The sequence below is a fragment of the Megascapheus bottae genome, chromosome 14, assembly GCF_031878675.1.
Source record: "Megascapheus bottae isolate mThoBot1 chromosome 14, mThoBot2.hap1, whole genome shotgun sequence".
Lineage (NCBI taxonomy): Eukaryota > Metazoa > Chordata > Mammalia > Rodentia > Geomyidae > Megascapheus > Megascapheus bottae.
Genome location: NC_143522.1, coordinates 55,732,759 through 55,748,686, shown reverse-complemented (window position 1 = coordinate 55,748,686; position 15,928 = coordinate 55,732,759). Strand labels below are relative to the sequence as shown.

The 15,928-nt window shown below is 32.7% G+C and overlaps 1 protein-coding gene and 1 non-coding gene across 5 annotated transcripts in view; one reads left to right on the top strand and one right to left on the bottom strand.

Annotated features, from left to right (window-relative positions):
* The window catches only part of Nova1 (NOVA alternative splicing regulator 1), a 134,449-nt gene that overhangs the window by 44,530 nt on the left and 73,991 nt on the right, over positions 1–15,928 (top strand). The window lies entirely within an intron of this gene.
* Positions 7,765–7,867, bottom strand: LOC150055369 (U6 spliceosomal RNA). The gene has a single exon (XR_016537761.1). It is a non-coding gene; the product is annotated as a U6 spliceosomal RNA (small nuclear RNA).

The following is a 15,928-nucleotide window of genomic DNA, read 5'->3' as shown; positions in this document are numbered from 1 at the left end:
TTAGACTTGTGTTCCTGATTGATAAATCACTCTTGATTTTTAACTGTCACGAAGGTGTCATAGCTTCCTGAACACTTTAAATAGTTTGATCTACCTGGGTTGTAATTAAACTCATAGTCAATTTTAAACTCATTTTTTCCCCTTGTGGTTAATGCCACTTGAATTATTCTAGAAAATGGTTAGACAGAAGATGTTAGCCTCTAGTTATGTACTCTACGGAGTATAATGAGTAGAAAATGAACTCTCATACTAATATTCTTATTTTTTCTTCTGAAGTCATACATTGGGAACAGATATGTAAGGAGAAAGGGCTCTTTTACTTATGTGATACTTGTCCCCCCCCCTTTTCCTGCCTCTGTTGCCTTGTTCAAATCAATTAGTTTCTTGCTTTCTGTGATCAATGTATAAAACATTTTTGAAGGTAGCAATTTTGGAGTGTTATACCATCAACTTTTGGGTGGACCTTTTTCTGGTCTTTCTCAGTTTCTACTTCTTCTTACTCCTGGGGTCCTTGATACTCCAGGCCAAAACAGGTTTTGATTACATACTCCTTTTGCTGGCCTTACTCCTGCTGTTCAGACTATCGAAGTTTTCTTTCTTCTTATTTCCTTTGCTGGTTTTGTAAAGGTGATATACAGAGTATTTACAGTTACATAGGTCAGGTAATGAGTACATTTCTTTTTGAACAATGTCACCCCCTTCCCTTGCTCTCTCCCAGTTTTTCCCTCCCAACCTTGCCCCCTTCTTCCAACCTGGCAAGTTTCATAGTTTGTTGTTAGTATAATGTCTAGTGAGTATTGTGACTGCATTTACCCCACCACTTCTGTGCTCCCTTTTTCCCTCCCCAGAACAGAAAAACTTATAAAGTTACAGATAACAAAAACAATGACAAAAGAAGCAAAAAAAAAAAACCCTTGGTTCTTTTTCTTGGTGTTCATTTTGATAGACATTATTTTATATGATCATAAGTGCATAGGTTTTGAGCCTTTGTGATCCTTTCCTGAGAATGCTCCTTTTACCATCGGGTTTGTGTTATAGGCACATTCTAAGTTACAACAAATGAGGGAAACCGTGCAACCTGTTTCTTTGGGTCTGGTTTATCACGTAATATAATTTATTCTTACCAATGGTACATTATCATTCCTTTTGATGGAAGCATAGAATTCCATTGTCTGTATTTACCATATTTTCTTGATCCATTGGTCTGCTGAGGGGCATTTCAGTTGATTCCATATTTTGGCTATGGTAAAGGATGCTGCTGTAATATTCTTAAAATCATGTGTAGTCAACTCATTTCATTTGAAATTTTTCTGCTTCTTTGATTTTTGTGAGAACTCTCTTAAACTAATATGTTTGAAATTCTGTTGCCATTAACTTGTTTTGCTTTTGGTTCATATACTAGCCATATCTGTATATTCTTTTTTGTTCTTGCTACTCTTGGGGCTTGATCTAAGGACCTGAGCATTGTCCTTGAGCTTTCTCAAGGCTGGTACCCTACCACTTGAGCCACAGCACCAACCACTTCTGGTGTTTTCTTTGGATGTGGCACCAAGGAATTGAACCCAAGGCTTCATGCCTGCTAGGCGAGGACTCTACCTCTAGGCCACTCTCCCTGTCCCATATATTGTATTCTTAATAGTTTGGGATCTATTTCTTCTATCCATATGTAATTTCTAGTAAACACAGAAATTTTAAGGTTATTGGTTTCTTTGTTCAGTGCTTTAGCTGATTTCCTGAAGTAGTACTTGAATAAAGGAGACAAAGTTGTTTGGTTGACTAAATGAATGAATGCAATTTTTCAGACTCACTCAAATTTTAGAAAATAGCTCTGATGTAATTTGCAATTTATTCCTCCAGAGATTTAAGTAGTATGTATGTATATGTGTGTATCACACATATATATACATGCATATATATGTAAATATATGTGTGTACATATGTACTTATTTAAATATATGCACAGACACCTTTATGTAGTATGTATTTCACAATGTTGAAGACAAAAGCATAGGACCAAAGGCCTTTGCTCTTGATCTATATCTTCAGCCTCATAATTTTAATTTTTAAAATTACATTTTTTTCCAGTTACGTATTCCATAATCATCCTCTTAATTGAATCATCCACATCTCTGATTCATCTTCCATGTTGCTCTTGAGGTGATTTTTATAAAATGCTTGTCTGACTGCCAATCTTAGGAGAAATCATCCCAGAATTCCCTACTATATTTAGACCTTTACTTTTCTCCTTGTCCTCACATGTATTTTGTTCAATTTGCCTTTCCTTCTATTTATAAATACTGTAAATCCTAAAGTGTGTTTCCTTCCTTTGCCTTTATTTAAATCCTATCATTGTTTTTTTATAGCTGTCTCTGCTTTTTAATGTATGGATTAATAAAATAATTCTATGATCAGAAAACGCTAGAGAAAGTTTTTTATATTTGTAACGTTTGTGAAACAGTTGCATATTTATATCACATGCTGTTATTCATTTCATATGTATTACTAAGTGTATCCTCATTCAACGTCCTTAATGTATGGTGAGAATATACCACTCAGTCTCTTCTATGTACCTATAACCTTCCACAATGTTCAGTATCATCCTAAGCATTTATAATACCATTGGTAGAATTGTGAATTGATTTTACAGTTGAAACTAAACTATGTGCTGTTGCCCAAGAATTCTTTCTGAAGATGTATATGAATTCTTATTGCTGTTTTCTTTAAAAATTGGGGAAAATGATTTATAACAGTTCTTTACAAAAATATAATACCTTGTTAGATAAATTTAGGTTTAGTTTTTATGTCATGGTGTGATTGGAAGACTAAGAAAGTCTAATCATTTAATTTAAAAACTAGAATCAAATGTTTTCTATCAACATCTGACACTATTGCAAGTTAAGTAGATTGCAAGAGAAAGACCAGTGTGGCTTTTTTTGGGAATTGCAGACCAGTAGAATATATAGCAGAATTATAAAACCTGTATTTGGTAGTTTTGTATCTACAGTAATATATATATATATATAAAATGATTCATGGTATTAGTAATAGAATGTATGTCTAAAAGTAACATCATGAAGGTCTGTAGGAGTAAAAAAATTTTTAGTTTGCTTGAGCTCATTCTTTTGAATAATTACTACTACTGATAAAATAGAACAGGTGTTTATATGCCTTACATATATGAGAGTTTTTATTTAGTTGTTAGAACATCTCTGTCAGTAGCTGTTCTTAATTTTACAGGAAAAGAAAGTGTCCAGAATTACACATCTAATTTTTAAAAGGTAACTTCTGCATTTAGTTTAGTTTCTTTTACACTTTTACCAATATTTTCTTAAATTTCCTCAAGAATCACAGAACCTCTTGAACCTTGTAGAGACTATGGCTCATATCCCTTAGAAAAAAATGTATGGACTCATTTCACATGTTTATTTTAGTGTCCAATTTACATGATTTTGCATTCTGCAAACCTTAAGTGGATACTAGCCTAGGAACGCCTGTTTTTGTATTTTTTTTTTTGGCCAGTCCTGGGCTTGAGCTCAGGGCCTGAGCATTGTCCTTGGACTTTCTCAAGGCTAGAGCCTTACCACTTGAGCCACAGTACCACTTAAGGCTTTTTTCCTATGTATGTGGTACCGAGGAACTGAATCCAGGTCTTTGGGCATGCTAGGCAAGCATTCAGCCACTAGGCCAAACTCCCAGCACCTGCTCTTTGTATTTTTAAATAATGGTTAATGAGAAGCTCTAATCTTTCTTTCTCTACTACTATCATTACTAAAAGGAAATAATTATTAATAGTATATACCTTACTCTGTAAAGAAATTAAGAAAACTTAAAAGAGAAAGCCATCTCTGTACAGAGTATATGCCAGAGTAAATGCATTGCTATTTATTTTGCAATTGAGATTCAGAAACATTTGATTTATATAACACATTTTAGTGATCAGGTTTATAAACTTTACCACAAAGTCATATGTCTGTTTCAGGACCTTAAATGGGAATATTTTGAAATGATGTTGACAATTCTTTAAAGTAACAAGAACATAGTAGTTGTGCTAGAGACATGAGAAAGATACTATGTTTTAGATTAGTGATTGCTATTTCTTAAAGAAAAGTTACCTAATTTGATCAGATTTAATCAGACATAAATCATATATAAATCATGTTATTGTAGTACAATTAATATTTGAAAATCATTTTTTGTATTAAAACAAAGTTGCCTTATTACTGTTTTATTATTTATATGAATTTAAAGACTGTATCTAAATTTGAACTGATTTAATTTTCAGAACAAAATTTTTCCTTTTATATGAAGTCATTTATTATTGGGAAAGTAATTTTATATAGGTAATTGTTGAGGACTGCTTCTTTTACAAAATTGAATTTTTTAATATAAAATAATTGAGATTTTCCTTATGTTTCACTTCAGATATTTATACGTTGTTGTGTTTCAGTTTTGATATCTCAGTTATTTGGGGTGTTTTCTCTGTTGAATTGTCACCTGAAACCAAACCACTTAATTGCTAAACACAGTGAAGAATCTTACTGTATGTGTGCTAGGTTTTAGATTAATTACTATAGAAATGAAGTTATGAGTAATGATAAAACATGTTTGGGATATACTAGTTTCATATATTTTGACATTTGGTTTGTAATTGTGAACTGGACAACTGTTATTCCTGTGTTTCTTGCGGTCATTCTGACCATTCCGTTTTAAAAGGGGTGTTAATCCATCTGTGTAGGTTTCTTGTCAATGAGTGCTGTATTCTGTTTGACAGTGACACGGTTGGTGCACAGCCGATTTTGATCCTCAATATTTTCATTTTCTATAGTACTTTTCATCCCTGTATATATGTACAGGAATCACTTCACCCTCCACCGAATTGCAGCCACTTCTGAGGTGGAACGCAGCAACTGTTTAACAACGCACTTTCCCCTAGGTGCTGACAGCTGCAGAAGAAATTGCACGTGGTCCTGTACAGAAGGTATTTCTCCACTATGCCATCTGCAGAGTGACACTGACTAGGAGCACTACATAGACTGTAAGTTTCTTGTGTACTTGCCCCAGACTGGTAAACCCAGTGAGAGAAAATTGCAAATAGCTGGGAAAACCTCACATGAAATGGATTCAGGTCAGTTTCACTTAACACTGCTCTCCCTGGCTCTAAATTTTTTTTTAAGGTCATCTAATTTGTGAGAACAAATTAGATAGCAAATACACAGATATAACACTCCTTTGAAATGATCTTAGTCTAAAAGCTAAACTGTATTTATAAGTCCTTCATTTTTAATGCAACTGAAAAGATCAAATTATGTTTTAAAAACATTTTCAAAGAGCCAAAGAAATCTTAGAAGATTTTAGAGTCATGCAGTCAAATAGCAAATCAACTTGTAAGTTTCCAGGAGCACCTTAATTAGCATTAGCTTTGTTTGCAGTATTTTGTGTGTTAGATTTAATGCATTTTTTTTGGTTTAAGCTTTTCACTAAATCAGTTTTTGGTTCTTTAGTTAAGGAGTATTAATTTTTTTCTTACAAGAAAAAATATGAAACAAAAGCATGCTAGAAAAGAGTATTTATTTAAATTTATTCTCACTAATTAAATGAATTTTTATTTTATGAAAATTATTTTAGAAGATTACTTAATAGTTTGACACATTTATGCCTTTTCAAATAGTAAAATAATATCAGAAACATGTTTGTAGGTATTGCTACATTATACACTATCAATCTTTCTAATTTTGTTACTTTGTTTAGAGTTGCTTTTTTTTTTTATCAGTAGTGTGATTTGTTCTCTATCTGTTTTATCGTCTGTAATCATTTCTGTGTAAAAAAAGACTGGGGTCTATTCATCTTCCTAGACTCCTAATCAAAAGACATTGTGATTTCACTTGGTTTAGGTAATGTTGCATTGTATGTCATAAGTTAAATGCACTCATCGGTGCCTATAGATTTTCAGTAAAAGATGGTGAAAGATAACACCACAGGTCTCTTATGTAATAAAGTGTGTAGGAAAATGCTTTCTAGAAACCCTTAAAAAATCTTTTCTGTTTATCTCAGTAGAATTATTTGTATTGGTAGTTATTCTTCTGTAAGTAAGATATTTCAGTGCAGATGACTCTGACTCTTCTAGTTAGAATACCATTTGTGTTAATTGTTGGATGATATACCAGTTAAAGAGGAGGTCAATTTTCAGCTACGTCCGATTTTTAGTCAGATGGTGTTGAAATGCATTTTTTAAAAAAACAAAAGCATTGCATTTCTTTCTTTGTTATGGAAGAATCAAGTAAATTAGGGAAAAAACTTGAACTTTCCATACATTCAGAGTAAGAATTAATTTGTTGCCAGGAACCTTACATTTTTCATTAGATTGTTACCTTTTTGCTTGTACAGAATGTACAACTTAATTGAATAGTCAGAATAGTTATCAACTCAATAACATTTAAAATCTAGTGTAGATATGCTCTAGTGCATTTGTTTATCTAACAAGATGATATTTTTATCAATGTTATGAAATATTGGAGTTGCTGATTTTTAAAAAACATTTTATTTAAAAAGTGTAATTGTTGGGGCTGTGAGTTTGGCCTAGTGGTAGAGTGCTTGCCTAGCATGCACAAAAGCCTGGGTTAGATTCCTTGGTACCACATACATAGAAAAAAGCTGGAAGTGGTGCTGTGGCTCAAGTGGTAGAGCTCTAGCTTTGAGAAAAGTCCAAGGAAGTGCTCAGGCCCTGAGTTCAAACCCCACAACTGGCAAAAAAAAAAAAATGTGTAATTGTGCACCGGGAGTTTGGCCTAGTGGTGGAGTGCTTGCCTAGCATGCATGAAGACCTGGGTTTAATTCCTCAATACCACATACATAGAAAAGACAGAAGTGGTGCTATGGCTCAAGTGGTAGAGCACTGTCCTTGAGGGAAAAAACCCAAGGACAGTGCTCAGGCCCTGAGTGCAAGCCTCAAGACTGGCAAAAAAATTTAAAAAGTGTAATTATATTATATTAACCCTTTTCTTCTGTTAATCACTGAAAGGATGATCACTTGAAGGAACAGACCATATATATCATATTAAGTTTTGATGAAAAGGGTCAGGCCTATTGTGTGTATATTTAAAATTAGACATTTATGTTTTAGACTTTATGTGGATAATTGGTCAATTACTAGATCAGTTTATCTAGAGTGGAGTAGAACCACTAAGGTAAAGGAAGCATTTTCAATCTGTACAGTTTCAGTCCTATTCTATATATTCATAAAAGCAGTATTATTTTTTTAATCTTAAAGCATTTACTGTGAATGACTATAGAATATGAATTTGGAAATCATTTTCATTCACAAAATATTGCTTTAGATTCAGGTGTTTTTTTGTTTTTTTCTTTTCCATTTCTGGGGCTTGAACACTCCTTGGTCTTTCGCAAGGCTAGTGGTTTTCCTTCTGAGTCACATTACCACTTCTGGCTTTTTCTGTGTATGTGGTAACAAGGAATCAAAATCAGGGCTTCATGCATGCTAGTCAAGCACAGCAGCACTAGGCCATGCTCCCAGCCTAGGTTCAGTTTTTAACCATGTGAATCTAATAATATACCCCTAGCATATGTGATTTGAGGAGAGATGTAATGTTTTCAATCCACTGGTGTATTTCTTGCATTTAATGGAAATACTCTCCTTTTTAGAAGTAAACTGTTAAGACTTCCAATAAGTTATATCTGAATTTATATTCATTACATAAAAGTATATAATACATATAGCATATATTATATTATACCTGTACTTTATTCCTCAAAAATATGGAGTGCTCCCGAATTTTCATGTCATCCTTACACAGAGGCCATGCTAATCTTTGTATTGCCCTAGTTTTAGTATATGTGCTGCCAAAATGAGGACTGTACTTAATTTTTTTTTAATAAAAGTGTCCTTTCTCCTATTCTGAATGGTTAGCTTTGTGATTGGAATTATATAATTGATATTAACTTACCTAATACTTTTGCAACTTAAAAAAAACAAAAATAAAAGTAGATCTGAATGAAAAACACTTTTCATATTGTTCATTCCAGACATTTTTGAAATAGGAAAAAATATTTTAAAATACTTAATGAAGGGGGGAAAACAAGATGATTGAGGGGGTAGGGGAAGAGAAATGGGGACAAAAACATGAGAAGGGGCATTAATGTGTGAGAAGTAATGCACCTACTACCTGACGAATGTAACTGTAACCCCCCCTATACATTATCCCAACAATAAAAATAAAAATAAAATAAAACAATGAACAATTGCTTAAAGATAACAAAAAATTTCCACTCTTGTACCAGTAATGTTCTAACAACATATAACTTTCACATAGAAGATCTAATAATATTATGACTCTGAAGAAGTAGAGGAACAAGAAAATTGAAAGGGATGAGTGTAGATTTCTGTGATTTAAAACATTACACATCTTAGGGCCGGGAGTTGGCCTAGTGGTTAAAGTGCTTGCCTAGCATGCATGAAGACCCGGGTTCGATTCCTCGGTACCACATATATAGAAAAAAGCCGGAAGTGGTGCTGAGGCTCAAGTGGTAGAGCTCTAGCTTTGAGAAAGTCCAAGAACAGTGCTCAGGCCCTGCGCTCAAGCCCAGGACTGGCAAAAACTAAAAAAATAAATAAAATATTACACATCTTTAAATAGTTTCAATACATACCTTTTTTGTTAGAAACATGTTTATATCCTTCCCAAATATATTTTACATTCATCTTAAATAGATTTTGAATTTTGCTTTATCAGATTTTTTAAATTGTGATTTGATAAATAGTTGATCCATCTACAAATGTTTTAATTTATGAATAATAGGGAGATGACAATATGTGGATGCATGTTTTTATACTCATACTATTTCTACCATTAAAAATATAATTTATATTTATAAAGTAACATACAATTTTAGTTTATATTTTAGAAATAAATGTGAAGGTCTACTTTTTGTCCCAAATAATCTTAGGTAGATCTAAGAAGATATAACTAAATTTACATAATCACTTTAACTTTTTAGATAGTTATGTATTATCCCAGGACTATATTACTACAGATAGCTATATCATTACTGTTGAGGTTGATTTTATATGCATATTGAATTTGTTGAAAAATTTAAATATATGAACTTGAGTTAAAGCCATTGGTGCCACAAATCACCTTGTCTTTAATATATTAATAACCATTTAGTACTTTAAAATTGCATTCGATATTGAAATTGCTGTGTGTCTTGTGGGTAAATATGTGTTTGTACATGTGTGTCACCTTCCTAATGCTTTCTGTAGTGTATTCATAATACTGACTGCCATTTGTACCTATTTAATCAAGTGTAAATTGCTTAACAACTTTTTTTAAGCTGTTAATTGGGAATCATTACACCTACCTCACAGGGTTGTTGTGAGGAAAAACAATTTAAAAATTTGAAAGAATGCTTAGCATATGCTAAATGTGTAAAGCATGAAAATTGAGTACTACTCAAACTTTTCAGTGGCTTCCATTGTCTGCGGGATGAACTCTGGAATGGCTTGTGGCATGTCTTCTGATCTTCCTTATGTCTTTAGCCTCATTCTTTTCTTCTAAACGGAATGTATTTTCTGATGCTGAAGTTTCCTAATTTGTTTTTTTAGTATATATCATGTTGTTTTTGGACCTTTGCCTGTCTTTCACATTCTTTTGAAGCATTCATGTTTTCCCTTTGTCCCTAAGCAGCTATCCTGTATAACTCATCCTCATTATCTGACTCAGTTTAGATTTCCTCTTGACTCAGATGTTTTCTGCCCCTTCTTCCTCCCTTAAGTATTTGGCTAGATGACTCTTCTATATAAAGCTGTTCTTATTCCTCCTGTTTATATACTTTTACATGAAATGCACTGTGAATTTGTCTGTTTTATTTATCCTGCGCCCGACACTTAACATTCAGATTTCTGCAGTTCAGGATATTTGTGAATTTCTGTCAGTGTAAATTGATTCTAAACATGCAGTGCATGAATAATTATGATTATAATTATTATATTGAATTTTTATTAGATTTCAGATTTTATCATGTTAATATCAAAGCTACAGCTTTCTGATCAGTTTGTCTTTTTCCATTTCCCACTGAAAGTAATGAACTGCCTAACAGTATAGAAGTCACATTCCTCTTTTCCTATCAGTTCCATTATAATTATTAATTTTTCCTCTTTTGATAATAGCCCGTTCGGGTAATTTTTTCTCATCTCTCTGTTCCTGGTTTTACTCTGATGCTCATTCTTATTCCTTTCCACCTTGTTCATTTTGTAAGAAGAGATTTAATTCAAATTCAAACATTTTTCTTATATCAACCTTGCTCAGACAGATTTAGTAGACTGAAAGCCATACTGAGCTGGGTGTCCAGAGTTTGAGGATTAGAAGCAGGAAGGATGTATTTTGTAGTTAAATTGTATTGAAAATTTAGATTAATCTCTTGTCCTTCTGAAGGAATAGTAATCTTGTGTAGAAATAACCCTAATGCAATTGCGTGATGTGGGTTTCCCTCTTTACTGGGACTTTTAAAAAAAATGTTTATAATATGGTAAGTTGACCTACCATTTGTTAGGCAAGTACTCTCCCAATTAAGTAAGCCTTGAGTTCTTTTTATTTGTTTTTTAGATAGGGTTATAGTAATATTAAAAAAATACATCCCTATGGTTCCTATACTTAATTTTTTTAATTAGAAAGAGGCTTTAGGTAGTTTTACAAAGGCATTTCAATGATAAATTTGCTTTTTGAAGTAGGTTTCACTATGTTGTCCCCATTAGTCTCTAACTTTTTGGCTCAGGTGATATTCCTGTTTCAGGCAAACACCACCATTGTGCAAGTCAAAGAACATACTACTATTTTCCTCCTCTCCATTGTAGAAGTTCTGGTTGTTTCTAAGACAGTAGGCTGGATTATGGTGTCTTACTCTTGGCCTTTGCATCTCCTAAAATTTTCTACTCCTAATTAAGTACCACTCTTTAAATATCCCATATATTTCTAGGGCAATAGACATATTCTAAGTGAGTCACTTTCCTATTTCTTTTTCAGCTATCAGTTCATTTTGTTTGTGTAGCGTGCACATGCACACACATACACACACACACACACACACACGCACGCACACACGCACGCACGCGCGCGCACCTGATGTAAATGATAGAAACGAAAAACTGCTCATTCAACTTGAGGGCACTTTTATTTCCGAACAGATATAATTTGTCACTCACTTGAGGTCCTAATCAGTGAAATATGTTCTAAGCTAGAGTCCAGAACTAAAACAATGGGAAAATCCTTGTGTTACTATTTTATATACCACCAATCTTCTGTACTTAGGCTGTATGTAAACTTTCTTTTCTATAAATACCTTTCCATTTCTATTATGTTTTGCTTGGTCTTAATACTAATTCATCATTTTGGAATTTTTCTCTTAATCTTTCTCCTTCTCAGGCTTCAGTGCCTAAATAAAGACTTTATTGGTCATGATAGTTAGAAGAAATACTTCTATGATGTTCTCAAATGTTCTATTTTCAAATTATATTCTTTAAATGTTGTATTATCGAAAGATATGTCTTTCTGAGCAGAACATGAATGTTTTTGAGACAACCACTGACTATTTTTTACTGATGAATTCTTCCTTGACTAGTCTGTTAGGAGTTTATTTAGTATTTACTGAAATAATAGAAAGCTGAACCTAGTGCTATGAAATTGTTGTTGAGGCATATACTTAATCTTCATATTTATTTCCTACCACATTCCAAACACAGATTGGGGGGGGCAGTAATTAATTTTATGCATACTACTTTGTGTTCTAACTCAATGGTATTTTATCTTTTGCGGCAAAGTTGGCATAGACAATTTGTCTCTTGTTTTCTCTGCATTTTTCTTCATTTTTTAATGCTTATTGTTTTTTTAATAACTGATTTTTCAGTTATATAAGTATAGATAAAGAAATATTATAATTAACTTCAGGATACAGATAACATTAAGGAATTAGATAAAATATGTCAGGTTTTCTACTTCAAGATATTTTCTTTATTTTCAGATATATCTAAAATGCTGAGAAAGCAGGGCATTTTTGTCACCTAGTGGGTTAGTTATGAGGTAGTAATATTCTTGTAATAGATAATTAAACTGAAGTTGTATTTATTGGACATAAACTACTGTTACATCAGGCTTTAGTTTACTGTTACTTTGAATAATTACTGAGAATATAGCTTCACCATGTAATGCAGCTCTTAATTTCTGCCAGTTTTTCAGCAGAATAGCAGAAGCCCAATTCTTGAGGAAATGTGATCAGCCAGATATATATTAATTAGAGATGATCAAAAAATCAAAATAGCATAATAGCGATAAAATTATCCTTGTATGGTTTGATGGCTCATGGATTGCACCTGTAATCCCAGCTATTCAGGAAGTTGAGACCTGAGGGTCCCCACTTGAAGCCAGCGTAGGCAGATAAGTCATTGATACTCTTATCTTCACTAAACTACTAAAAAGCCAGAGATGGAACTGTGGCTTAAGAGGTAGAAGATTCATCCTGAGCAAAAGAAGCACATAGACACTGAATTCAATCCCATTACCAACACACACACACTTCCTATTTTTAAACATATGCAGTTTCCAAATTTAGCACAGAAAATATACTTAGCAAGGAACAATATTTTTTCCTCAAGTTGTGTAAAGTTTGAAATAAGACAAATCAGCATGTACTAAAATATTTTAGTGATTTGTTTCTAACTCTAGCATTTCTATGTTGGTGGAAATAATTTTTTGTTTTCAAACTTGTTATGTATTTCTGATTTCCCTCGGGTTTGTTATTTTTCTGTCACAACCTCTTGAGTGTTAAAATTAGAGACAGCATTATACCTGGCCTGATATTACAACTTTTTAACCTTCATTAATGTGACTGCTGATATTTTGATATAATGATTGTGTCCATTAGCACTTACAGGGATCTTGGGAAATGAATAACAATTCCAGTCTCATAATGGATTTGATGTTTTCTAGTAAGTAGACGCAGTGATCTGCTCAGAAGAATAATTGCTGCTGCCTTTTAATGCTTCTTGTGCTACAAGTTTGTAGGTAGCTTATTTTCCTTCTTTACCCCATCTTATTTCACTTTTCAAAAATAAATCACGGGTTTCTGACAATTTTTAATGAGAGTACTGTCATTCAGATGAGATTTGAAATTGACTCTCCTTATATTATGGGTTTATATTCGGTAAAATTGGTTGCACATCTGTAATTGTATTAAAATAGGATGCAATTGTAAATGCATATTCTGAGAAATATCCTTATTCTATATTTTTGTGTGTTTTGATTACAAGTCCTATTTTTTCTGTTTTTCTCCTATTTTCAGTATTGTGTATTTTGCATCTAGTCATCATTGTTACATTCATCTTTATACACACAGGTTTATTCATAACAGCCCATAATTTCATATTTATTTTATATTATATTACATAAAATAACATTTTAAGTCAGTTTAATTTTATTTCATTCTGTTTCTCATTTTATTGTTGGGGCAATGTACAGAAGTTACATTCATCAGGTACTGGGTACCTTACTTTTTTTTTGGTACATTACTTCTTGAGCATTCTTACCCCTTCCCTAGTTTTACTCCCACTTTCCCTTCCTGAACCCCCTCTCATTTTTCCCTTACCTTCCCTTTTTCAAATAAACAAAGGTATATATAATATACCAGATACCAAATTCAGATACAGTAAAAACATGTAGGATGAGGTTAAGGGAAATGAACTCCAGGATCTGGAAACAAGAGGCTTATTTTTGTGATTGTTCTTCTTAATGTACTATGTGAAGCTATTTTTTTCTCTCTTCTTTTCCCCTTATGGTTTATCTCATGTGGTTACTTTATCTTTTTAATTTATTTTTTCTAAAAAAACTTAAATGCATGGTTTTATCTACTTAGTAGATTTTTTAATGTTAACCTTAGTGTAGGTTACTTACATATTGTTGTCTATTCATAGTTTAAATGAAGCTCACTAAGTTCATATAATTTCTACTCCAGTAGTCATTCATTTATTATTTATTAAACAATTTGTAGACAAATTAAATGCCTACTGATAGATGTCATAAACCATGTGTTGTCCTGCATGTTGAGGATATGGAGATTTTGCCTTCAAAGACCTTACATTATTGTGAAGGAAGAAGGCAACATAGACATATATTTTACATAAGCCTAAATACTATGTAAAACAATAGGGCATGAGATATGACTTAAGGAGTACGATGTTTTAGGTAAGATAGCAAGAGGAAACATCTTCAAAGAAGTGGTAAATGTCTTGATAAACATTTGAGAGGAAAGAGGGACATTTGCATTCAGCTATAAAGAAGGAAGATCTTCATTTTCCAGGTATCAGCCAACAATCTTTGGCTCCCAAATGAGGTTTAGCATGTTTGAAGAAAATAGATAATTTGTAAGTTGAATATGGAAGTTCAGAATTTTGAAGTAGAACAGAGGCCAGAGCAAGTGAGATATGAAGCATTAGAATTTTATTATTTAGAAGTAAATATGTATAAAGGGTTAACAATTAACTATTTATACTAAGGATATCTCTCTTTCTTCTCTCTGTAAGACTAACAAGGAAAGTGCATGAGGGCCTTATATCATAGTGAAGAGCTTTTAGATGTAGCAGTAATGACAGGGGTGGTTGGAAGCACCATCATCAAAATTTGTGCATGCATTATAAGTTAATAAGCAGTATTGGGCATAACATTGAACTTGGATTGAAAATAAAATTACATGGGCTTATATATCTCCATAGTAGAAATATACTGCAAGTTTGAAAATTATACCTGCTTCATGTATATTTTTCTCCTTTTTGCTGCCATAAGTTTTATTAATTTTCTTATCTCATTAGCTAGAAATCACATGCTGACTTAAAAAGTTCAAATTAGTGACTTCCTATTTTAATTTTCTAATATTTTGGCTCTAGATTGAAATTTTAAGTACTTGTTAAACTATCGTACCTTATTTCAATTCCATGTTTCCAATCTTCTTTTGCCTATTTTTAATTATTATTGCCATTCTTTTTTACAAATTTTATTCTGTTGTCGGGTAAAGCAGGGTTACAGTTACATTCATCAGGTAGTAGATGCACTTCTCATGTTTTTGTCCCCTTTTCCCTTCTCCCACTCCCAGTCATATTGCTTTTCCCCTTCCCTTCTATATTTCAAATACACACATAAGCTCATTCTAGCTTCATACTCTTTAACCTTCCTAAGCCTCTTGAATGCTGGAATTGCAAGCATGAAATACTATGTCTGGCTTTGGTTCTCATTTTAATTATTTGGTGATAATAGTGTTTTTTGTATTGATTTGGAGAATGATTTTAACTTCCTAAGATGATTTGAAAATCCCATCATGAGTTAGCCTTGAAGCTTCTAATTTTATTTAAGTTAAATTTTCTCCTACTCTAATCACTTCTCAAATAGTCTTTTTTTCTAATACCATTCCATTTGTTTCTTGTTTGTTTCTTTGATTTTTTTTAAAATTTAATTTCTTCTTCCAAATGTTCTCTGATGACTGGAAGAGAAGTCCCAAGTTTCCTCTTGCATTTCAGTGTTGCCTCCTTGTGAGAATGATCTCTGATATTCTAATGTAATGTACTTCTTCACTCACATTCTGTGTTAATATTCTTCTGCCCCAATGCTAGTCTTTTCTGATCACAGCACTAATCAACACCTTTTACTTAGTTACCCATCATTACCAATGAATGGCAGTACCATGAAAAGAGAATCTACTCTTGTTTCATCTCTCCTGTGCTGTCTGAGACTAGAATATTCTTGGGGGGATAGCAGGTTATGGATGTACATTGTGTATCGAGTGAAGTAAATATATTTACCATTTGTTTCTCACACTGTCCTTTACCCTTTTTGCCAGTTTGTCTCCTGTCTGTACCCCTGGCATTATTTTATATCTG